The 24,218-nt window shown below is 37.1% G+C and overlaps 1 long non-coding RNA gene and 1 pseudogene across 1 annotated transcript; both read right to left on the bottom strand.

Annotated features, from left to right (window-relative positions):
* Positions 1 to 8,476: 8,476 nt before the first annotated feature.
* LOC126624850 (U2 spliceosomal RNA) lies at positions 8,477 to 8,640 on the bottom strand (annotated as a pseudogene).
* On the bottom strand, positions 8,479 to 9,711 carry LOC126623550 (uncharacterized). Its single transcript, XR_007623794.1, has 2 exons — positions 9,029 to 9,711; positions 8,479 to 8,927 (listed from the first exon to the last, which is right to left on the bottom strand). It is a non-coding gene; the product is annotated as an uncharacterized LOC126623550 (long non-coding RNA).
* Positions 9,712 to 24,218: the final 14,507 nt, after the last annotated feature.

The raw sequence follows: 24,218 nt of genomic DNA, 5'->3' as shown, positions 1-24,218 counted from the left end.
TCAAATTCAAGCATTAAACATGCAATTATTGAATATTAGGGTTGCATTGTTTTAAGGTTTTGCATTAAGTTATTGGTTTGGTTTTAAGCTTTAAATTTGTTTTTAGACCAAGCTTTTGGATTCAAGTTAGATTCTTCCTTCAATTGTTTGACTAGAGAATCTGACTGGTCATTTGAATACAGATTTTATATGCATATCATATCATTGATTTGAGTTGATCTTGGTGCCATAAGGTGAAGAGCTTAGGAGGAGCTACCACTTCATGAAGATCGAAGAAGTTCATCTCGTGTAAGACAAGGTTACACAAAGGTAAAGCTGCTTCGTATGTAGGGATCTAGGAATTGAGCTTGTGTGGTCTTTGTATGAATTTTTAACCTAAAGGTAGGTTTTTCTGGCCAAAAACATCTTGTGTTCAAAGTTATTTATTTGTGTCACACATCTCACATACACATAAATGGAACATATATCTCTTGAACATTTAAATGGTATGTGCTCACAATCACGCTCACTTGACCCATTAATAACTTGCAATGAATTGCGACCTTGCTGACTATGATAGTTTTTGGGAATTGAAATTGGTGATTGAATTCTTGATTTATTAACTAACAAATCTATCTTAGTTGACTAGTGGGCTTGACTAGTCAGTTTAGCAAATTATAATTTTTATATACTGGATATTCTGCATGGTACCAATTTCAATTGGGATCAGAGCCTTGCTCTAGATATACATAGAGTGATCTCTGGGATTTGCTGGTATTTGGTGGAATCTCACCATGGACCGTGAATGTGTCGGTGGCTCGTGTAATACACCTCTATTCTTTGATGGTACAAATTATGCTACTTGGAATGAGAAGCTTCAAATCTTTCGGCTCAAGATCTTATAGTTGTTGATTATCTCTGCCTTGAGTGGAAGGCTCTATCGAGGTTAGTCAATGGAGAGTATGTGATTAAGTCAAAAGGTGAATGGACTCAAGGAGAAATTGCTTCGGCCATGGCTAATAGGAAGCAAAGAATGCTATTATTTATACCATTTTGTCTAATCAATTTGCTCATGTACGATATTGCACAACTACCAAGCAAGCTTGGGACAAACTCGGAATTCTTCATAAGGGTGATAAACGAGTGAAAGATCTAAAGCTCCAAATGCCCTTTTCAAAATTTGAGGATTTGAGAATGCTCGAGTCTAAGGCATTCTTAGTTTTCTATGAGAAAGTTGAAATTTTGACAAATGAAAACCTTGGGATTAGGAAAGTCTATTGATGAAATAACCGTTGTTCAAAAGATTTTGAGATCCTTACCCAAGAGAATTCAAGTAAAGAAGGTTGTCATTCAAGAGTTTCAAGACTTAAATGAAATCAAGCTCGAAAAATTGGTTGGAAAATTGGCCCTCTAAAGTGTTGAAAATAATGAAGTTGTAAGTGAATTGTGTGGACAATCCTCTATTGATGATCTTGCACTGCTTGTCAAGCATTTTAGAAGAATTCTCAAAAAATAAAGGGAAGGATTCTAAGTAGCTTGGTGAATCATTAACCAGTCAAGAGAAACTAGCTACTCGAATGAAACACAAAGGGCTTGGTAAAAGAAGTGACAAAGAGTGATCCCTGCTTTGCTTGTGAAGGAAGTGGGCATCATGCTGCTGATTGTGCTAACACCAAACTTCTTGGTCAAAAGCGCGAGGAAATGATGGTTACTTAGAATGAAAACAATGATTAATGTTATGTGCATTCTGATGAGTCATCAGAAGATGAAGAAAAAGTTGTTGCTTTTGTTGCTTTAATTGAGGAAGTGTCTCTAAGTGATGATGATTTTGTACTAAATGGAAATGAGGAGATGACATACGATGAATTGTGCATTGAGTATGATACTCTCTTTGATGAGATTTGTACTATAAAAGTGGAGAAGATTGAGCTGACTAAGAAGGTTGCTGAGTTACATAAAGAAAACAAATCTCTTTGTCTAGTCAAAACTGAACTGGATGAAAAGATTGATTATCTTGAGGCCCATGTTGAGGAGTTGAATGAGAAGGTTTCTAATGCAATGACAAAGTTGAAAAAGATGATGTTATTCCTACTCTTGAAGCTTAGGTTCAAAACTTGGTAGATTCTCAAGAAAACTTGATGAATCAAATTCATGTGTTGAAGGCAAATAATGTGATGTATCATGAGGTTAATTGGAAATAACTACTTTAGCTAAATGGGGCAAATGATAAAGTTATTTGGATGACATAGTTGTTGGGTTTACATCTAATTCTCTTGTGAAACAATTTATTGATATGATGACAAGTGAATTTCAGATGAGCTTGGTTGGTGAATCAAACTACTTCCTTGGACTTCAAGTGCAACAAGAAAATGATGGCATATTCATCTCTCAAACAAAGTATGCCAAGAACTTGGTGTAGAAGTTTGGACTCAAGGGTTCAAAAGCTGCTAGATCTCTCATGAGCACATGTGCCAAAATTCATTAGGACTAAAGTGGCAAAGATGTTGATCAAACTCTATATTGAAGCATGATTGAAAGTTTACTCTATCTAACTGCTAGTAGACCAGACATCACATTTGTTGTTGGGGTATGTTCATGGTTTCAAAGTTATCCCAATGAGTCTCACATACAAGCAGTCAAGAGGATTATCAAGTATTGTGTTGCACCACTAATTATGGACTTCAATATACTCATGACACCAACATAAACCTTGTTGGGTTCAATGATGATGATTGGCTTGGTTGCATTGATGATCGAAAGAATACCTCAGGGGAAGCTTTCTATGTTAGGAACAATTTGGTTGCTTGGCACAACAAGAAACAAAATAGTCTCTTTGTCTATTGCTGAGGTAGAATATGTGGCTGTCGGGAGTTGTTACACTCAACTGATGTGGATTAAACAAATGCTCAGTGACTACGGTAAATCTCAATCCACTTTTTTTTTTTGTTTTTTTGTTTATTATGATAACATGAGTGCAATTGATATTTCTAAGAACCCTGTCCAACATTCGAGAGCTAAACATATTAACATTAGGCATCACTTCATTAGAAATCTAGTGGAAGGTAAGATACTTACCCTAAACTTTGTGCCAACTGAAAAACAACTAGCTGACATATTCACTAAAGCCTTAGATAATCGAAAGTACGAAGATCTTCGACAATCTATTGGTTTTTCTGCGGTGAACTAAATTGTTTGAATAGCTATGCTTCCATGTTGTGTTTGTCTTGTTAGCATGCTGTTGACCCTAAAAACTACCAAGCCTACATGGCACGCAGGCCGAGTAATCTATAAGCTAACTACGTCCTTCGGTGAATGCGGGGCGTGCCAACTCATCGGCCGAGCTCAGTCGATGAGTAAAAATTTGTTGATGTTGGGTACGCGGCTGACTTCTGCGTCTTGCGATTGCGGCCGAGAAAGGAACACGTCTCGGCCTCTTGGGCTCTCGAACCTGAAGACAAGGTTACTATTCTTACGAAGTTCAATATCAAATTCGACTTTCAATGTGCCGAATGTAATAACTTGTAACACCTCACTTCGCCGAGAAGGCTGATGAGATGACCTCGACTAATAAGGATTCAGGAATCCTTCTCGACCGAGACTTGGATAGGTAATCAACCGTCCTCGCCGCAGTGTTGTTGATGCCAACAGAAGATGCTGCGAGACCGACTGATTCTACGGTGACAGAGCTATCTATGCCGACTTAAGATATCACCGGTTGCTTTCACAGTGCTATTGATGCCAACGGAAGGTGTGTCAGCGAAAAGAGAGAATAAAAATCTCAAAGTTGTTGAGAGAATTTGCGCAGGGCAGTTGTGTGTTGAATTGAAGGTCCTTTTCGTTGCACAGCGCCTCTGTATTTATAGGAACAAATGTTGTGTGGCGCAGCTTCACACTACTGCAAGATTTGATTTTAATTCAAACTCGTCAGCTAGAATCCCAGTCAAAGACTTCTCCAGATAAGCAACAGCCTATTTTTTAGAGGCATCATTATTTCCTAGACTTGGCAATAAAGGAGGCACTGCCAAAAAAACCACCTTGATAACGTTGTTTGCCTTCCACGTGTATTGCGCTTTCCATAGCATGCCGACTGCCTACCAATTATATATATCAATATATATATATATATATATATATATATATATATATATATATATATATAGTTGATGGCCTTTCAAATCGTCCATCACCTGACAACTTTCCTCACCATTATTAAAAAAAAAAAACACTTGTTTTTTCTTCCTTATCCTTTGCATGGCTCAAAAGAAACCGTGGACTATCTCCTAGTCCAATTAGAACTTTATGTCCACCACTTTGCTTCCAGGTGCAGCTATGCACGCAAAATAAGATCGAATCTAATCCCCAAAAAACATAATCACGTGGCCAAAACCAACATCTCATCCAAAGGCAATTGAGATATAATCAAATAATAATTTAAAATATTACTAAGAGATAACATCATGATTAAAATCATAATATTATCCTTTAATAATGATAAAAATTATCTTCACTTTGTCATCCAACGATTAAGAGCTATGCTCACTCAACGGCCTTGATTGCACGGGCCGATGGTGTAAATTTGGGTCCAAACATTGCCCCCCAGTTACCTTGAGCTTCGGCCCGAAGGCCGAATGGTTAAGGAAATCTATGCTTGTATTTGAACTTCTGCAGCTACCAAATAACTTCACCGAATACATATTGATTCGGTATACAACATACTCGGCCTCTCCATGAACCAAAATCTATGGTGTAATATTCCAAATCCTTGGTTGAAAACTTCTGACCAAATGCAATATTTGATGTTGTTGACAAAATTTGGATACACCATGTCTTTTACCAAATATCCCACACGTGGATAAATAAGAAATCACCAAATGAAATCCTCAAATCAAGGAGCAAAACAATAGACCGATCATCATTGAATGCTTACAAAAACATATGGCCGAGGAAACAACATCAGAACCATCACTGAATAACCATCATTCGGCGAAAAAGCTACTTTAGAGTCTAATCACAATATTAGACCCCTCCTTAAATCTCCATACCAGTTATGCAATTGGAGACATATATAGAAATTCTGGAAAACCTTGGACCCTTCAGCCTTCGGCTTCCAATCTTCCAAATATGCCTTGTACATTTAATCTGTCTCGCCTTTCCATCTCTTTCTAAAGAAAGCAATGGGTTCGTCGAGCCGCCGAAGTCGAGCTCTCACGGCCATGTCGCTGGTGGGGACAACAAGAGTAGAAGCATGGCGTTCATTAGTAGCTCATGCATTGCTTTCTCCTATTTTGATATTAAGAGAACCAATAGCCTCGGTAGCGATATTAAAAATGACAGCACGCTAAAAACTTTTTTTGGCGACCGAATTGATTCAAATATATATGGTCGAGAACAGACCACCCCACCAGATGCAAAGTCCCATGGTGGATCAACTCACCACAACATCTAAAGTCGAGAACCTCCAAGTTTCTGCACAATCCATCCGTAGGCTCTTGATTTCACGAATTGCTTCTTGACTCGTCTATTTGGCAGAAGCCACACGTAAATATAAGCTGCCGAGCTGAACTTTCAAATTGACTCATTCGACTGCTGCTTTCTCAAGTTTCTCGGTCGAGAAATACATGGCCGAGAAATGTCATCGATCTTAGCCTACACCCCACTGTCATCGAACTGATGTCGAATTTCCTACTGTCACTCGGCTACCATTATCATCGGCCGTCTACTTTAAAGGCCATGAAAACCAAATGGGATCGAAGTCTCGAGGACTCTTGCCCACTGCTCCTTATGGTACTCGGGATATATATATATATATATATATATATATATGTATACATAGGTAGCTGATTGCCTGATATGATTTGTTTACCGTGCCGTTGACATATATATATATATATACACAAAACCCACCTGCGCCGAGCAACATCTCGCCGAGCTCGGCATGTGTGTGTGTGTGTATATATGTTAGTGACTAATAAAAGTGGCCGAACCATATGGGGCCGAGAAAAATAAGTCGAGTTCGTGAAGCATTGGGCCGAAGTTACACCATCATTCAGCTTTAAGGCCTTCTATGAATACCACCTGGGGAAATGAAGAATTGGCATTATGTGGTGTGCCAAAAATCAACGACACGTCTTTTATCTTCTTATACGCAGCATGTGTCGAATAATCTTTCTCAGCGAGCAACCGCCGATTATACCAGATAGACTTATAAGTCCAAAATTGGCTCGGCTAGAACAACTTTTAAACCGAACGCATCATCTTCTGGATTGCCGCACCATCTTGTCATGACTTGGAACTGGTATCGACAAAACTTTTATTTTTACCAATGGTATTCTGACATAACTTGGAACTGGTCATGACTCCCCACCTGCCACCACACGTTCATAGGCTGAAGCCTACTACCATCCTTGGTAATGGCATCCTGATGTACTTATCTTTATATATATATATATATATATATATATATATATATATATATATTCACTTCTACCAAAAGAAAATAGTAAAACCACTTTTGTTGAAGAAGTCCGCTGTCACTGGGAAAACTTTGCATTCACTCATCCAAGGGCCTGTAACATTGGCAACCGAACCCACCTGTCCCAATCACTCCTTTTTTTTTTACGAGTTCAGGACATTGGCCCCTTTATTTCCTTAAGTATCGGCTTAATTAGCCAGATAATTAAGAAAATAATTTATTTATTTTTCTAAATGGAAATAAAAGTAGCCGAACCATAGTCAGGAGGAGGCCAACGATACTTTATTCCAAGCCGAGATCTTTTTATATCAAAATTTTCACTTTGACATTTTCCAAAACCGAATAAAAAATCATCTCCAAATATTTCTGACTTGGTGAAATATTTTTCATTTTCGGCCGCCGAATGTGTTGAACATTTATTATGCCATCCAAACATAATTTTGGCTTTTAATTCAAATAACTTGGCCGAATGGGATTTCCCCATATCGGCTTTATCGCTGATAATCATATCGATTGGCATAGTTTCGACGTCAATTTTTTGCTCAGAAACTTGAAAGTTTTCTTCTAGGCCTACCATAATTTCAGTCTCGACCGAAAAAACAAGTGGCCTAGGTTTTTCTTCGGCCATCTCGACAATCTTCTTAGGCCGAATTTTATTTGTGGCTGGAGTGGAAAATTGCCCCCTGGTCTTTTCAACCAACCATTCACCAAATGGGATTGATTTGTAGTCGAAAACGTAAGGAAAATGATCTCCATTTAGCCAGGCATTAAATCGAGCCTTGTCTTCATGTACCCATTGCTCTTGCAGGGTAATAGGAGCTTTTATTCGCAACATGTAAGCGAATGATTTTTGCATCTCTCTAAGGCCACAAAGAACTTTTTCCACTTCCAAAGATCTTTTACGTTCCTCGTCGTGTTTTTCCAATTGCTCTAGGAGCTCGTGCAATCGGCTACGTGGAGCCGGATTGGGATCTTGATATATCATATGAACTTCATAGTTTTAACACTCTGTTCCACTGGGCGTGCCAAAATGTTGACCCTAAAAACTACCAAGCCTACGTGGCACGCAGGCCGAGTAATCTATAAGCCAACTACGTCCTTCGGTGAATGCGGGGCGTGCCAACTCGTCGGTCGAGCTCGGTCAAGGAGTAAAAATTTGTTGATGTTGGGTGTGCGGCTGACTTTTGCGTCTTGCGATTGCGGCCGAGAAAGGAACACGTCTTGGCCTCTTGGGCTCTCGAACCTGAAGACAAGGTTACTATTCTTACGAAGTTCAATATCAAATTCGGCTTTCAATGTGCCGAATGTAATAACTTGTAACACCTCACTTCGCCGAGAAGGTTGATGAGATGACCTCGACCAATAAGGATTCAGGAATGCTTAGGTTCATAATCACCCTTTCTTTAATTAATTAACGCTTTAACCAATTAAACTAGAATGCAACATTTTCATTTGGTTTTTGTATCCATAGAATTGATTTAAATGGAGCTAAATGAAATGAAAATCCAATTCTCATTTAAAGAGACAAAACCATTTTGTTCTCATCCTAATTTGGGCCAAAATGCAATAACCTCAACTTTTTGGGGTATGTTGCAAAACTTAAACTTTTGAGCTTATTTTGTAAAAACACAAAAGTCCACTACTTCATGTAATCACAACTAGAACCCAAAAATTTCAACAAATTGAAAAACATCATTAAAGGAACAAAACAATTTGTCCTTTAATGATTTTGGGCCTTTACGTAAATACGTAAACTTTTGGGTCAAACTACAAATTACACAAAAGTACCAAAACTTTATGTAATTGCATAAAAGCCCCAAAAGCACCCCACTTGTAGGGTGGCCGGTTTTGGAGAGAAGGGAGTGATGTGTGTGTTGATTTGTAGTTTTAGACATAAAGTCATGCAAGTGGTGTGTGTGAAAGGGGATTAATCCTTACCAAGGAAGAAAAAATCGATAATATCGGCGATATTTCGCCGATATTATCGTTTTTTTTTTTGTCCGATATTTTTTTAACTATCCAAATGGTAATATCGATAATATCGCGATATTTTCGAAATTATCGATAATATCGCGATATTTTCGAAATTATCGATAATATCGCGATATAATATCCAAAAATACTTAAAAATGCTAAGAAATCTCAACACATACTACACTTGATCATAGCCCAAAGGCCGAGCAAGACATGCTTTTCTCAGCTTGGGAATGTGGCTTTTATAGGCCTTCTTGCTTGCTCACTGCCCTCGCGTGGGCGATGTGGGACTCGACCCAATGGGAGAGAAAATCAGAATTTCGGCCGGAAATCCACACCCACTTTAAACGGCCATAACTTTGTCAAAACTCAACAAAATCAAGCAAGACAAAAACGAAAGTTGTAACCCTCAAAGACACGAAGAGAATGGTACCTCACACGACTTCTGACTCGTCGTGGTTTGGCCGGAAAATGCCTCGAAAGCCACTGAGGTCGCTGGAAACTGGATAAGATTCAAATGAGTATAACTTTTTCAATACTCAACGAAATTGAGTGAAACAAAAAGGAAAGTTGTACTACTCGACGAGACAAAGAGATTGATACCTTGCACGCCGGCCAACTCGCCGTGGTTTGGCCGAAAAACCAAAACGTTTTGCCTCAAGGGCTGGTACATGTGAACTTGTGACTCCAACTAGGTAAGAGCCAGATCTAATTTGGGGCCTTCTATCCTATATTTGTGGACAACCATCAAATGCTAAAGATTAAACAAACATAATATGTTCTACTGCTTAGCAAAAAAAGCTACAAACCCTTTGCTTATCAACAAAAAAAGACAAGTCCTTGCACTAGATATACTTTCAAATTACGTTGAGTAGCAACCTGATATATGTATTCGGACGAATTATAAAACAATTGACACACTCCTGGCTTCCAAAATTCAATTCTTTTACTTTATATAAACTTGAAAAAACATAATCGGCATCCAAATTAAAGTTTAGTCTTATTCAACGTATTGATTTTCAATCGTTAATTGATATACTATAATTTGGAACTTCAACGCCTAGACGCATGCTTATGTGTAAGAAATTTAAAGTGTCAAATTCGGCACATTATTCTTCATCATTTTATTCATTTCCCTTTTTTTTTTTTTAATATCCTAAATAAAACCTCCCAATATTGTACTAATTAATTATATATAAATGATTATGGTGTGTTTAAACTTCTTTCATTAATTACTACATATTTTCTACACTCATAATGTTTGCCAGCTCGCTATATAATCAACTTAAATCAGTTAAATCCATCATGCAATGCATTTCCTTCCAATTGTTTGTGATAAACTAATAGATAATTGACTAAATAAACATCTTGCAAAGTTTCATTAAAAATTTCCAAGTTTTTCTTACAATTTCCGTGGTTTCCATGTAATTTTTATCGATATCGATATTATCCCGATATTTCCAACGATATTTCAGTGTTTTCGGACTACCGATATTTTCGATATTACCGATATTTTCTTCCTTGATCCTTACACACCCACCAATATTTCTTTCACCTTTCAAAATAAATATCTAACACATTTAAACATTTGAAAAACACAAAACAAAAACTTTATGAAATAAATCAAAACTTTGAATCAAAACACCAAACCTTTTTGTTCTTGGCTAAAATATCAAGAACAATAAAGAACATTCATGAAAAACTCAAAAAAAATCTCCATGAACATTTTTCACCCAAAGACATCCCAAAACCACTCAAACTTAAGGGAAATAACATATAACCAAACTAGGGTACATAGGGGTTCCAAAAGTTACTTGAAAACACTTTTAACAAGTCAAACAAGAACCCAAAAATCCACCCTTTGGATTTGGCCGAAAATTCCCAAAAACATGGCACCAAATTTTAGCTCCAATATTCATGCTCATATGAACTACATCTACAACATTTGAGATGGCAAATTTTCTAACAAAATTTACATTCAAAGAAGCAAGAATAAAGCTTGTAACATATTACAACATTTGAATCAAAGACTATGAACTACAAAACCCAAAAGGATTCACCAACTACTAGACCTAGGCTCTGATACCACTTGAAGGAAATTTTGTGAAAAACATGTTCATTTAAGCAACATCTATAGCATGCAATTAACAATTAAAAGGCGGAATCATGCTTGTATGCACTTAAAAACAAAACATTAACCATGAAATTCAAAGCCTAGTAGATTGGTGAACCAAGACTCAACTCAAATCAAAGTGAGTTGAGAAATTTATACCTTTGTAGATTCCTCTTTACATAAGCAAAGGCTAATCACCCAAGGAGAGGGCCTTCATTCCTTGCTTCTTAGATCCATGGATTTGGATGGAAGAATATGTTTCTCCAAGTTCCCAAAATAGAGAACCTCTAAGTCTCCACACCAAGGTAAGATGTGAAGAAGAGATGAGTGACCTTGGAGGAGAAAGATTACTAGCTAATCCCTCCAAGGGTGGCAGGCCTCTTTAGAGAGAAAAGAGAGCTTGTGTTCTCATCCTTTCCCCAAAAGAAAACCCTAAATGAATTTTGGCTATAAAGTCATATTTATACCTTTATTCATTGGAGTGGCAAACTTGTAATCAAAGCAAGTTCACTACCCTTCCTCTAAATGGCCGGCCATAGGGTTCTATTGGGCTTTTTGGGCCTTTGTGAATTAAGTTGTCATACAACTTAAGTTAATGGACATGACGTTCAAAGCCCATTGGGCCTTAAGGTCCAATACTATCCCGAGGTCTTTAACGAACTTATTCGTTTGATTAATTAACATATTAATTAATCTTTGCCATAAATAATTAAACCATTGAATTATTCTTACTCATCTCCGTTGTTTCTTCAATCTCTACCTTACACGATGTACGATCCATTAGGTTCCTTTTAGTGAGGCAGTGGGCGATTAAAACTCTTTCAAATCGATTGTGAATTGAAACTTACTTTCAATTCTCCCTTCAGTGATTATACACATTTAGAGCTTCCACAAACCATGAGTGACACCTAGCAGTATGTCATGGTTACCCAAGCTAATCAGAAGAGGTGGAGAACCTATTCAGTTTAGGATTACAATGCAATACGGTCTTTTTCTAATATAATATTCTTAACCACATTGTTTGGTTTGATAGTTTATTCATGTCTACTATCCAATGTGATTCATTTACTTATATGATTACCTTGAATGTGATTTGGAATGACTTCCTAAATCTCATTCATACTCTGGCCAGAGATTCTTAATCATATCATAGAGTATTCTCCCTCAAACGGTTTGAAGGTTAGAGATCCCTTGTTGCGCATTCACTTGCCTCCATGCCTAAGTGGCTTAACCCCAACTATGCCGTGGACACCCTCGAATGGAGTGACTTTGACATAATCAAAGATCAAGAACTTAACCACAAGACAACTATGATGCCTCAGGTCAAATGACTACTTTGCATTATCCCAACCATGAGTTCTCATGTGACATGAGTATGAGAACTCCTCGTTGATCGTGTTCAGTGGACTCATTCGTTATTAAGCACCTACATGCCTGTCTTGGTGTCAATCACACCAATGACTCGAGACTAGTCACTCTCACTAAGAGAAGACATATCATGTACTGATCTTAACGGATTGTCAATGCCCAATTGGCAATCCTATGATCAGGAACGTTTAGGATATGTATACGAAAGAGAATGGTCTCATTAATCTAACTTGTTTAAATTACATTCTCCTAATTACATATTCCTTGGACTTATCGTTTAAGCATATAACATTTATATGAGACGGCTTAAAACAATAATCTATGCCCTTGATATTAAACTAGATTAGTTTAACATGTGAAATGTCCGTAAAGTATCATCATATGATTGGTTTTAGGGCACATTTCCAACACTATCATCAATGCATCCTCCCAAATCAGAATCACTATAACAGATAACATTCAAGTTTTGAACTCGATGATAACTTAGTACATAATCTCGTGTCTTTTTCAAATACCTTAGTACCTTTTTGCCTGCATTCCAGTGTGCAATACCCGGATTTGATTGAAACCTGCCTAGTACACTTAATGCAAAAGCTAAATCAGGTATGGTGCAAACTTGTGCATACATGACATTGCCAACTAGAGATGCATACGGTTTATCTCTCATAACTCAATGATCATGTTCAGTTAAAGGACACTGTGAGAGAGAGAACTTATCCTCTTTACCAATAGGGACATCACCTGCATTGCAAGCTTCCATATTAAATCTCTTCAACAGTCTATCAATGTAGTTCTGCTGAGAGAGCCCCAAAGTTCCATTCTGCCTATTTCTCACAATCTCAATGCCCAAAACATAATGAGCCTCTCCTAAATCCTTCATATCAAAACTATTGCACAACATTCTCTTAGTTTCAGTCATTAATTGGACATGAGAGCTTGCCAACAATATATCATCCACATATAAAACCATAAAAATGAATTGAGATTTGTGTTGCCGCATGTAGATACAATTATCAATTTTGTTCTCCACAAAACCAAAGGACTGTACAACTTGATCAAAACGTTTATACCACTGCCGCGAAGCCTGTTTTAAACCATAGATAGACTTATTTAGCTTGCACACCAGATGTTCTTGCCCCATTTCAACAAATTCGGGAGGTTGTACCATATAAATGTCTTCATCAAGATTCCCATTAAGAAAAGCTATTTTGACATCCATTTGGTGAAGTTCCAAGTCAAAATGAGTTGTAAGAGCCATGATACTTCGGAAAGAGTCTTTGGTAGAGACTGGAGAAAACGTTTCTGTGTAATCCAAGCCTTCTTTTTGTGTAAACCTTTTAGCTACAAGGCGTGCTTTAAGCCTTTCAATCCTCCCATGAGCATCCCTCTTGGTTTTAAAAACCCATTTGCACCCTATTGCTCTTTTGGTGTCTGAACCATCAACCAAGGTCCAAACATGATTACTTTCCATGGAAGCAAGTTTTTCTGTCATTGCAGCCTTCCATAATTCACTTTTAGAACTCACTATTGCCTGTTTGTAATTCACGGGATCATCTTCATCACCAAGATCATATTCAACTTTTTGTAGATAACACAAATAATCATGTGGAATAGCCGACTTTCTGGTTCTCATTGATTTCCTCAGTAAGGGTGCTTGAGACTGTGAAGATGATTCTGGTGCTTCAGTTATTGCTGCAGATGAGTGAATAGGATCATGTAAGACCAATGTATCTGGATTGGGAGATGTTATAGCTACTGCACTAGGTGTAGGGATATCAAGTGCATTCATTTGAAGACAATGGTGTACCACCAGATAGATACAAGGGAATGGTAACACTATTATCCATTCTAGAATCTTGAGACAAAGAGGAATGGTCGTCATGCTCTTCAAAGACATATAACTGTTTGGGAGGTTCATGTGACAAATCAAAGTCTTCAATAAACTTGGCATTATGACTTTCAACTATTCTTGTATGTGCAGTAGGACAATAAAACCTAAACCCTTTGGATTTTTCTGCATAACCAACAAAGTAGCAGCTAGTGGTTTTTATGTCTAATTTTCTCGCAGTGGGATTATATAACCTGGCTTCACATTTACAGCCCCATGTGTGAAAGTGGTTGAAGCTAGGTTTTCGACCCGTCCATAACTCAAAAGGAGTGCTTGGAACTGCTTTGGAAGGAACTCGATTGAGTATATAGTTAGCTGTTTTAAGTGCTTCTCCCCATAAAAACTCAGGTAGTTAAGACTGTGATAACATGCTTCTCACTATATCTTTAAGTGTTCGATTTCGTCTCTCTGCAACACCATTATGTGAACGAGTACCAGGAGTGGTGTATTGAGCAATAATACCTTCTTGTTCAAGGTACAAGGCAAATGGACCCTTTTGTTGTCCACTTTCAGTGTATCTCCCAAAATATTCACCTCCCCTATCTGATCTCACTATTTTAACATGCTTATTCAATTGTTTTTCAACTTCAAGTTTAAATATTTTAAAACAATTTAGAACTTGAGATTTTTCTGAGATTAAAAGCAAGTAAGTGTACCTAGAAAAATCATCAATAAAGAGAACAAAATAGGAATTTCCACATAATGTTCTTGTGGGAAATGGTCCACATACATCAGTGTGTATGATTTGTAACAAATCATCATTGCGTTTGGCACTTGTTTTCTTTACTGAATTGGTTGTTTTCCCCTTGAAACAATCAATGCAATTCTCTATGTCAGTATGTTCTAATCGTGGCAACACTCCATCTCTCATTAATCTGAGCATATGATCTTTAGAGATATGCCCGAGTCTTCTGTGCCAAAGCACTGAAGAACTATCATCAACATGCATTCTCTTTGAAGCAGTATGCTCTACATTAAAACATTCTTGAAAATAAGTGCACTGAATTTGCCACAATTCACCATTAAGAAGAGCATAACCAAGTAAGGTGTCATACTGATTGTGAATGAAAAATTGAATTTAGTCCTTGTCTCCAATATAAGAAAAACCATCTTTTACAAATTGAGTTGCTAAAAATAGATTCCTTCTCATCGAATGTACATATACTACATTATTTAAAACCAAAACATAACCAGTAGACAACTTTAACATGACTGTGCCAACAGATTCAACAACCACTTTACTCCCATTTCCAACATAAACATTGTAGATGTTCCTATTTGTCTCCCTCAGGTTTTGAAATCCCTGCAAAGAGTTTGTAATATGAACAGAACAGCCAGTGTCAAACCACCAAGAATTCGAAGGAATAAACACCATATTCGACTCAACAGTAACAAAAACATCAATAACTTTGTTACCTTTCCTTATGAGCCATTCTTTAAATGCAGGACAATCCTTCCTTAAGTGTTTAGTGGAATGACAGTGATGGCATTTCTTGAAATGAAATTTATGAGGCTTTGATACCACATGTAGACCTTATGAGTATATATATATGTATGTACGTGCTTATTAAGTCATATAAAGATTGAACATCCAACAATGCAATTGAACCACGTACTGCAATGTATGCATGCAGTATTATTAACCCTAGTTTCTGCATAATGCATTCTGTCGATAGACAATGAATGCATTAAACTTACTTGAGGATGCAGCCATGGTGATAGAGACGTGGTTGAGATCTTCCTTTCTCTTGGAAATGGATTGGAACTCCTTGTTTTCGATACATCCAACATTAGCATTAAGAGATCCATATATATCCGAGAAAGGGGATCAAAACCCTAGTTATAAGGATGTAACTGCCCCTTCTATCATGGTTACAGTTACTTTCAGTTTTCCACTTCCTTATAACCGTTCTCTATATTAATTTGTACAATACTTATAGTTTTCTCACCTTATATTATACATTGATCAACATGTATAATCTTCTTTATAATATATCTCTTTAAAGTAATGTTATTTCATGTCTTCATTAGGTGTTTGATTCACTTCTCACATACAAGTTCTAACAAAAATGGGTGTCAAGTTTAGTTGGTTAAACCTGGAGATAGAGTTGTGAGGACGATGACAAGGATTGAGGGAAAAAGTGTGATCGATCACAAAGAATGAGATAGAGTTAAGGCACGTTTTGGTTTGTCCAGGGGATATTTAAAGTTGTATTTATTTTTAATTCTCTAAGTGGTCCCCCAACAGTTACTTGAATGGGAGCATTTTTGCTTACCAACCTAAACTTTTGTGTATGCTCACCATACACCTAATCATTTGTCATGTGTCATTTCACTTAACTTTGGTTAATTTTTTTCAAAATTGAAAAAGTAACATTTAATGTGAAAATTCACAAAGGTTAAGTGTAAGGATACGTGGCAAATGATTAGGTGTATGGTGAGCATAGTTGAAGCTAATCGTTGGGCACCATAAATTGATTTTGTTGTAGATTCCTTTATAATGAATTTTAGTTTTTTTTAAAAAAAAAATTGTATTACACTTGGAGATTTTAGTGAAATTTTATTTAAACTCATTTAACCTCTTTTAACACCCAACTTAAATTTTAAATGTTAATTGTCCATTTTACCCTATTGCGTAATTACTATTAAGTACAAAATGAAATTAATAATAAAACTCAAATTTATCAATAAACCCAAACACTATAACTAAACCCTACGATCACTCTTTGTTTATCCTATGTTCATTCTGGCTAAAACCCTAATAGCTCTCATAGAGAAAAAATAAGTTTTTTTATTGATGGATGGTGATTTTGAAGTTTTGAATCCTCCAACCAAGGGATGACTCAATTTATGAATTTTTTGTTCATTTGATTTCAATTTTTTAGAGTGTAGAAGTTACTTTATTGTAATTATTTTCAACAAATACAATGAAAGCATCCTACCTTCCGGCTAAAACAACAACGAAAGCATCCAACAATGAAAAATGTCTGGTGTGAAAGGACCCAATAACTAGTTGAATTGGCAAACCATGAGTTACAATTAGAAAACCATGGTCTGACTTCGATACGACCTGCAATTGCATTAGCCTTGATTGTAATTAGAAAACTATACGATTCTACTCAACCTTGGTTGTTTCCATTAGCCTTGATGTGCCTCTAAATTAATATAGGTTTAACTTCGATACGATCTCCTTTCTTGCATTTCTGAAGCAAAAACCATGATTCATTTGCATTATCTTGCTTAGTTGTTTCCTCAATACTAGGACTAAGAATATAAGTTATTTTCAAATTTGTAAGCATGAGTTGTGCTTGACTGCTAATATCTATTTTTTTGTGGATTTAGAATCCAAAATATTTCTACATCGTTTTTTTACTGTAATCATATTTTTGTCATTTATTTTTTAGCAGCAAGAATTCAATGATGCTTCTGATCTAGGCGACGAGGTTAGACAAGAATGTGTAGTGGATTATACTAACCAATTTACAACTTATGAGGTAATCATATATTTATAGTATCGTTGATGTGTTAGTTAATTTTATACTTTTACTTCTAAATAAAATATTTGTTACGTGCAGATATTCAAAGGAAAAGATGTGTTGATTAGATGGGCTTGTGAACAGGGAAAGCTGAATAATATGGTAATTATTATTAAAATGTCTGATTTAGGAGGTGAAGGTAAGATTGTGAGTCGCCCTCAACTAACACTTGCTTGTGAAAGAAATGGTACATATAGGTCATACAAGTGTATTGTAGCATATGGTCAAAGGTCAAATGAGATTGGTCACACAAGAAAACAATCTAGAAGTTCTAGTACGAAAAAATGTGGATGTCCATTCTTGTTGAAAGGTGTGAATATTGGCGATGAGGACGATTGGAAATTGAAGGTAGTATATGGAGTGCATAACCATCCTGCTTAAGAGTATCTTGGAGAAATTCTCTTACGGGGGCGACTTTCTAAAAAGGAGAATGAATTGTTAGTGGACATGCCTAAGAGTTTGGTGAGGCCCAAAGATATCTTGGTCTCTATCAAAGATAGAGATGCACTAAATGTATCAACTATACGGACAATATATAATGCTAGGCACCGAAGTAGGATGAAAGAATTTTTCGGGAGGACGTAGATGCAACAATTACTTCATAAGTTATCAGAACACAAGTATGTTGAGTGGCACAAGAGTTGTGGTGATACTGTGACTGACCTTTTCTAGGCTCACCTTATCAGTATTGAGATATTACGAGCATTCCCACATGTACTTATCTTGTATTGCACATATGAGACTAACAGGTATCGTTTTCCACTCTTACAAATTGTGGGTGTGACATCCACTAATATGACATTCTCAGTTGCTTTTGTGTATACGGAGGCTGAGAAAGAAGACAATTACACTTGGGCCCTTACTAGATTAAAGATATTGCTTCATGGCTATTGTCTTTCTGGGGTTATTGTCACCGATCGAGATTTAGCACTCCTGAATTCTATCAAGTATGTATTTCCTAGTGCGCAACATTTATTGTGTAGATGGCATATTAACAAAAAAGTGTTGTCAAAGTGCAAGAAAATGTTTGAGTCAAACAAGTAGTGGAATAAATGTAATAGAGATTGGAATTGCCTTGTGAGTTCGGAAACAGAAGAGGAGTATCAGCGCTCTTTGCAAGATATGGAATCTAAGTTCAGTAATTATGATGATGCTCTTAAGTACATACGAAACAATTAGTTAATTCCATATAAGGATAAGTTCATAAGCACGTGGATAGATAATTGTATGCATCTTGGTACTACAACCTCAAACAGGTATACTTCCCCTTACTTTTTCATAACACTATTATCATAGATGTGTTGTATACTAGACTATGCTAGAGTATGATAGATACTTGTATGCGTCATAGTTGTCTTGTATACTACACTATTATCATGTACACTTTCTCGTTGGGTTGTCACTTCCATAGCAGCGACGTGGTGTCCAGATTTTCTTTTGTCCATTAAAATTTGCTAATGCAAGGCGGGATAGTGATCCTTCCAAGAACACTTTCTTGAAATTTCCCAAAATAAAACTTATAAAATGAAAGTGCTTTCCATCCCCAATTTCTTCATACTACCTAACATTTTTTACGCCTAGTTCTAACACTGTTAAGTCTAATATTAACTGCTAATTAACAATATACACAAAAAGCCAAGAGAAAACGAAGAAAATTAACGAGTTGAATATAATTAGATGCAAAACATGAACTATTTTGGCAGTTTGCTGATATGGATTTCATTTTCTTTGTTTTTATACATATTTTTGTCCGCTGAGATGCAATTAGGGTTATGAATTTCATGCATATTTTGGGAAAGCAATTTTCACTACCCTACCTTTGTGCACTTGGAACCACAAAAAACAGAAGAACCAAAACAAGGATATAGATGCAAAAACACAACGACATAACAGTAGAATCAACTGATGATACGACCCCTTTTTCCCTCGTTTGGTCCTCTATATGACACATTTTATTGTGCTGGGTTTATGTTTAAAACTATAAAATTTAGAATATAATATTTAAACAGTTGAGAATCGTAGACTTTATAGCTTTTGTATTTTCAATTCTATTTATAGTTTATGCTTACTCACGTATTATTATAAACAGGGCAGAAAGTGCACATACAAAGTTGAAGTGACAACTTCGCTCTAGTCAACTTAATGTTGAGACGTCGTGGGTACATATACACTCCTTGTTGGAGTTGCATCATACAGAGGTTAAAGCATCTTTTGAAAAAAGTCGATGTTTTGTTCAACACAAATTCAAGAAACATGAGTTGCAACGAATACTAAGTTTTGTTTCTACACATGCCTTGAACTTAATTGTTTGCAAGTCCAAAAGGTAGTTTGGGTTTGCCTTGCATTTACATTATTATTGTTTAGCCTTTTAAACCATATTGTATTTCAAGGTAACTTAAATTATATTGTATTTCTTTTAATAACAGGTTGGAAAAAGAAAGAGTGACTATTGTATCTTGTGGTTGCACCATTCGCCAAACTCATAAGTTGCCGTGTGCACACGAGATTGCAGAGTATAGAAGGCTTGGTAAGCCGATCCCACTTGATGCTCTTGATTCGCATTGGAGAAAATTAGATTTTATCAATGTGCCAAATAGTAGTGAACAACTAGTTCGTCCAGAAAAGTCACAAGTAGAAAGATTTAATATGTGGTATGAAGAACAAAATGATGATAAGAAAAGAGAACTCTGTTGATGCACAAAACCGAAGGTCTTGGAACAACGTAAATCCGGCCGTGAATCTGCAAGAAAGTAAATAACACAAGATGTATCGTGGTTCACTGCAATGTTTGGGCTACGTCCACATTGATATTGTATTTCTCTGAGATGATCGAGGATGAGAGGGTGAGAGCTTCTGAAGGGGAGAGAGCTCTTCCCATGGCCTAAGAATTGGCCTCCTCTAATTGTGAGGGTGATGAGTCATTTTATAGAATAAGGGCTCCTCACTTATTACATATTTGCCCCTTCCTTTATTACATAATTACATTTTTAAGTCCCCCGAGTATTTATACGAGATCTCAATACGGAGGCCCTAAGTATGGTACAAACAATAGTCCCCCAAGTCTTCAGTCAAGAGAGTCTTTTGGCTGAAGACTTGAAATTCAGTCCATGTGTGGGCCGAAGTTACTAGATGGCGTCTGGCACTGATACTCGACATGAAGCGGTGCCCAATCTGAAATGATGCTCAACTAGAAGTAGTACATGTTGCGAGGCTACTCGGCTTGTGGCTTATGTTGCCTTGGTTCGCTCGGCTTGTGGCGTTGAAGGTGAGGAAGTCCCTTTTATAGAATAAGGGCTCGCTTTTCAATACATAAATGATGGGCTAAAGTTGATGCTTGCGGCGAGGCGGTTGCTCAGTAGGCGGCGATGCTCTCTAATAATGGTGAGGGAGTCCCTTTTATAGAATAAGGGCTCGCTCCTCAATACATAAGTGATGGGTTAGGAGTGATGCTCGCGGCAAAACGGTTGCTCAGCTGGCGGCGATGCTCTCTAATGATGGTGAGGGAGTCCCTTTTATAAAATAAGGGCTCGCTCCTCAATACATGAATAATGGGCTAGAGTTGATGCTCTCTAATGATGGTGAGGGAGTTCCTTTTATAGATTAAGGGCTCGCTCTTCAATACATGAATGATGGGTTAGAGTCCCCCAAGTATTTTTCATGAGGCCCAGTTGAGGCCAATATATGGTACATAATGTAGTCCCCCAAGTCTTCGGTCAATAAAGTCTGTTGGTTGGAGACTTCAAATTGAATCCATGTATGGGCCGAAGTGGCGGTTGTTCGGAGGCGGTATTTGTATACCCTGCACTGAAGCTTTGTAGGTAGAGCTTTGCAAGTGAAGCTTTGAAGCTGGAGCTCTGGAAATGAAGCTTTTGAAGCTAGAGCTTTGTAAATGAAGCTTTTGAAGCTAGAGCTCTGTAAATGAAGCTTTTGAAGCTAGAGCTTTTGTAAATGAAGCTTTTGAAGCTGAAGCTCTGTAAATGAAGCTTTTGAAGCTAGAGCTTTGTAAATGAAGCTTTTGAAGCTAGAGCTTTTTGTAAATGAAGCTTTTGAAGCTGATTGACATGAGTGATACTCATGAATGTTTATGTTGATTGATATGAGTGATGCTCATGGATGTTGACATGAGTGATGCTCATGAATGTTTATGTATGATTGATATGAGTGATGCTCATGAATGTTTATGTATGATTGACATGACATGAGTAGTGCTCATGTATGTTTATGTATGATTGACATGAGTAGTGCTCATGTATAATTTTGAAGTACTGGGCGTACTTTTGATCACCTGGTTGGTGGTAATAGCAGCAGGCTGCTAAATAAATTTGGAGTACTGGGCGTACTTTTAATCACTTGGTTGGTGGTAATAGCGGCAGGTTGTCAAATAATTTTGGAGTACTGGGCGTACTTTTGATTACCTGGTTGGTGCTATTTTGGCCTTATGAGCATTCGCCCTCCACACAACATGTCAGCCCATTTATTTTGGGCTTTGCCGTTTTTTTTATTTTTTATTATTATTACCCTCTGATGGGGTTAACACAGATGTCTGCGAAAGGTAAAAAAAATATATTACATCATTCAAAACAAAGGTTTCGACACAAAAGCTTCGACAGTTGCAGATCGTTGGTGCGTTGCTTTTGCTTTCATTTTCTGCTTTGCTTTTGCTTTCTTCTTTTCTCTAAAATGACAGCTGCTTTGGACAACCTTTCTGTCGACAAAAGCAAAAGTATAATCCTTTCCTTTCTCTTTTATCTTTTGCCTTTGTTTCTGTTTCTCACTTTTTTCTTTTTTTTTATTTTTTTTATTTTTTTTCTCGATCTGCTCCTTGAGAGAAAACTGAGGGCCAAGAACCAACTTATCCTTTTCTGATTCCAATGCGGCGACCTCATCGTCCTCTTCATCTAGATTAACCTCATCACTATGACCATCGTCACCTTTGGGTAGTAGCTGGCTCGGTTTTTCAACACTTGTAGCCATGTTCTTCTTGTCACTGTTAACGTGCTTCTCTTCTGCCATTTGAGAATTGAAGAGGAGGAAAATGACGAGGAGGTAGACCCACAACAGCCACCAGACTCGTCAGCAGGCGTCAATTAGACCGGCCAGCAACCCCAGCATGAGGAATACGCCGAGGATGATGACGATGCTCGGCAGAGCTCGGCAAAGGTGTTGGAGAAGTTCCAGAAAGAGGTGTCGTCGATGACGGCGTGGTTGACGAAGCATCTGATGAAAACAGCGTCGCTGAGCTCGGTGACATAGACAGCCAGGGTTATGTTGTGGTATTGCCTCCTCCTTGATCTCGTCGTTGGGTACGGTGCAGGGCGAAGAAATCAAACATGTCGGTGCGGGTAATGGCGGCGGCTGATGCGAAAATTATCTTAACACACAAATTTAACCCTTTTTTATCAATTGCAGTAAAAAATGTAAGTAGGGATCGTTCTAGACCGGGGATTATGAGGGCTTGCTAATAACCTCTAAACTGACTCAAAAACATAAAACTACATTTAAAAACACTTAACAAGACTCACAAGACTCAAAACAAACTTAAAATACTCAAAATAGCTTAAAACAACCAAATAAACTTAAACTAGACACTAGGAATGACTTTGGACGAAAATTGACTTTTACTTGAATCAAAACATTTAAAAACACAAATTAAAACAAATTCTAACTAATTAGATACACTAAAGTAAAGGGGGATTGAGTTTTGGACGAAGTTGAAACAAACAAACAAGTATGAAAAACTAGACAGATTGCAAAACAAATTTGAGAAATAAGATGATGGATGGGATAGCTAGAGACTTTTTCTCCACACATGATATGTATGCAAATAACTCGATTTCCAGTTACTACTTCATTGAATTATGAATGACAATGCTCCAAATTAACCGTGACATCACTAGTTAACTATCAGATTTTCCTTGTTTTATTGGATTGGATGACATCATTCGACAACCCAAAACATTCTTCTAAAGCTCCCTACATGACATCATAATAGAGATACAACCAAAGATCATTACGTTTAATGAAAATCATAAGCATTGACAAAGCACTTGCAACTATGACATCATGTCACTCATGCTAGGAATTGAACTTAACGCGATCGTTTATAAGCGACCTTCACTACATGTGAATATAAGTTTGTAACGATTATGTGAAACTTCCTTATATTCTAGCAACGGATTTATGCATGCCAATTAAGTGTCGACCCTTAATTAACAAATACAAATAAGTTATCAATCAAATAGTTAAGCCAATTGCATTCACGATTCAAGAGTTCATAACTGGAATTTATCAAATTATATTGCACACATAATCATGGCTTTGAAATCACCCATAGCCAAGAGGGGTTTAGCCACTCATATTTACAACAAAACGAAAGGAAATGAATTTAAACATTAGAAACAAAAGAAAGAAAACATCTAAACACTCCAATGATCCATGTTGGACAGCAAGCACGTCCAAGCACTTTCCTTCCCTTCCTTTGCTACGGCACAAGGTGTTGGTGAGTGTTTGAAGGTTTGTTTGTATGGAGGAATGGATGTGAAGATGAATGGATGTGTTTGGATGAAGGTTGTGTTGAAATGGGAGTGAATGATCTAACAAAGTATGAACTCAATTTATGTTACACACACTTCCTTTTATAGAGGAAGTGCAAGGCAAAGCATGGGTAAAATGGAGTGGTGTTGAAATGATTCAAAGGTGAAAGTGAAGTAATGATGCAAAGCATGGGTAAAATGGAGTGGTGTTGAAATGATTCAAAGGTGAAAGTGAAGTGATGATTGATGCAAGAATTAAACATGGATGGAGTGCACGGCAAATGTTTGTTATGGTACAAGGAACCTTTAATTTGTGTCCTAAAATGCATAGGAAACCTTCAATGTTGCTGGAACT

Source organism: Malus sylvestris, chromosome 5 (assembly GCF_916048215.2).
Source record: "Malus sylvestris chromosome 5, drMalSylv7.2, whole genome shotgun sequence".
Taxonomy (NCBI): Eukaryota; Viridiplantae; Streptophyta; class Magnoliopsida; order Rosales; family Rosaceae; genus Malus; species Malus sylvestris.
This window is presented reverse-complemented; position numbering and strand designations above follow the sequence as displayed.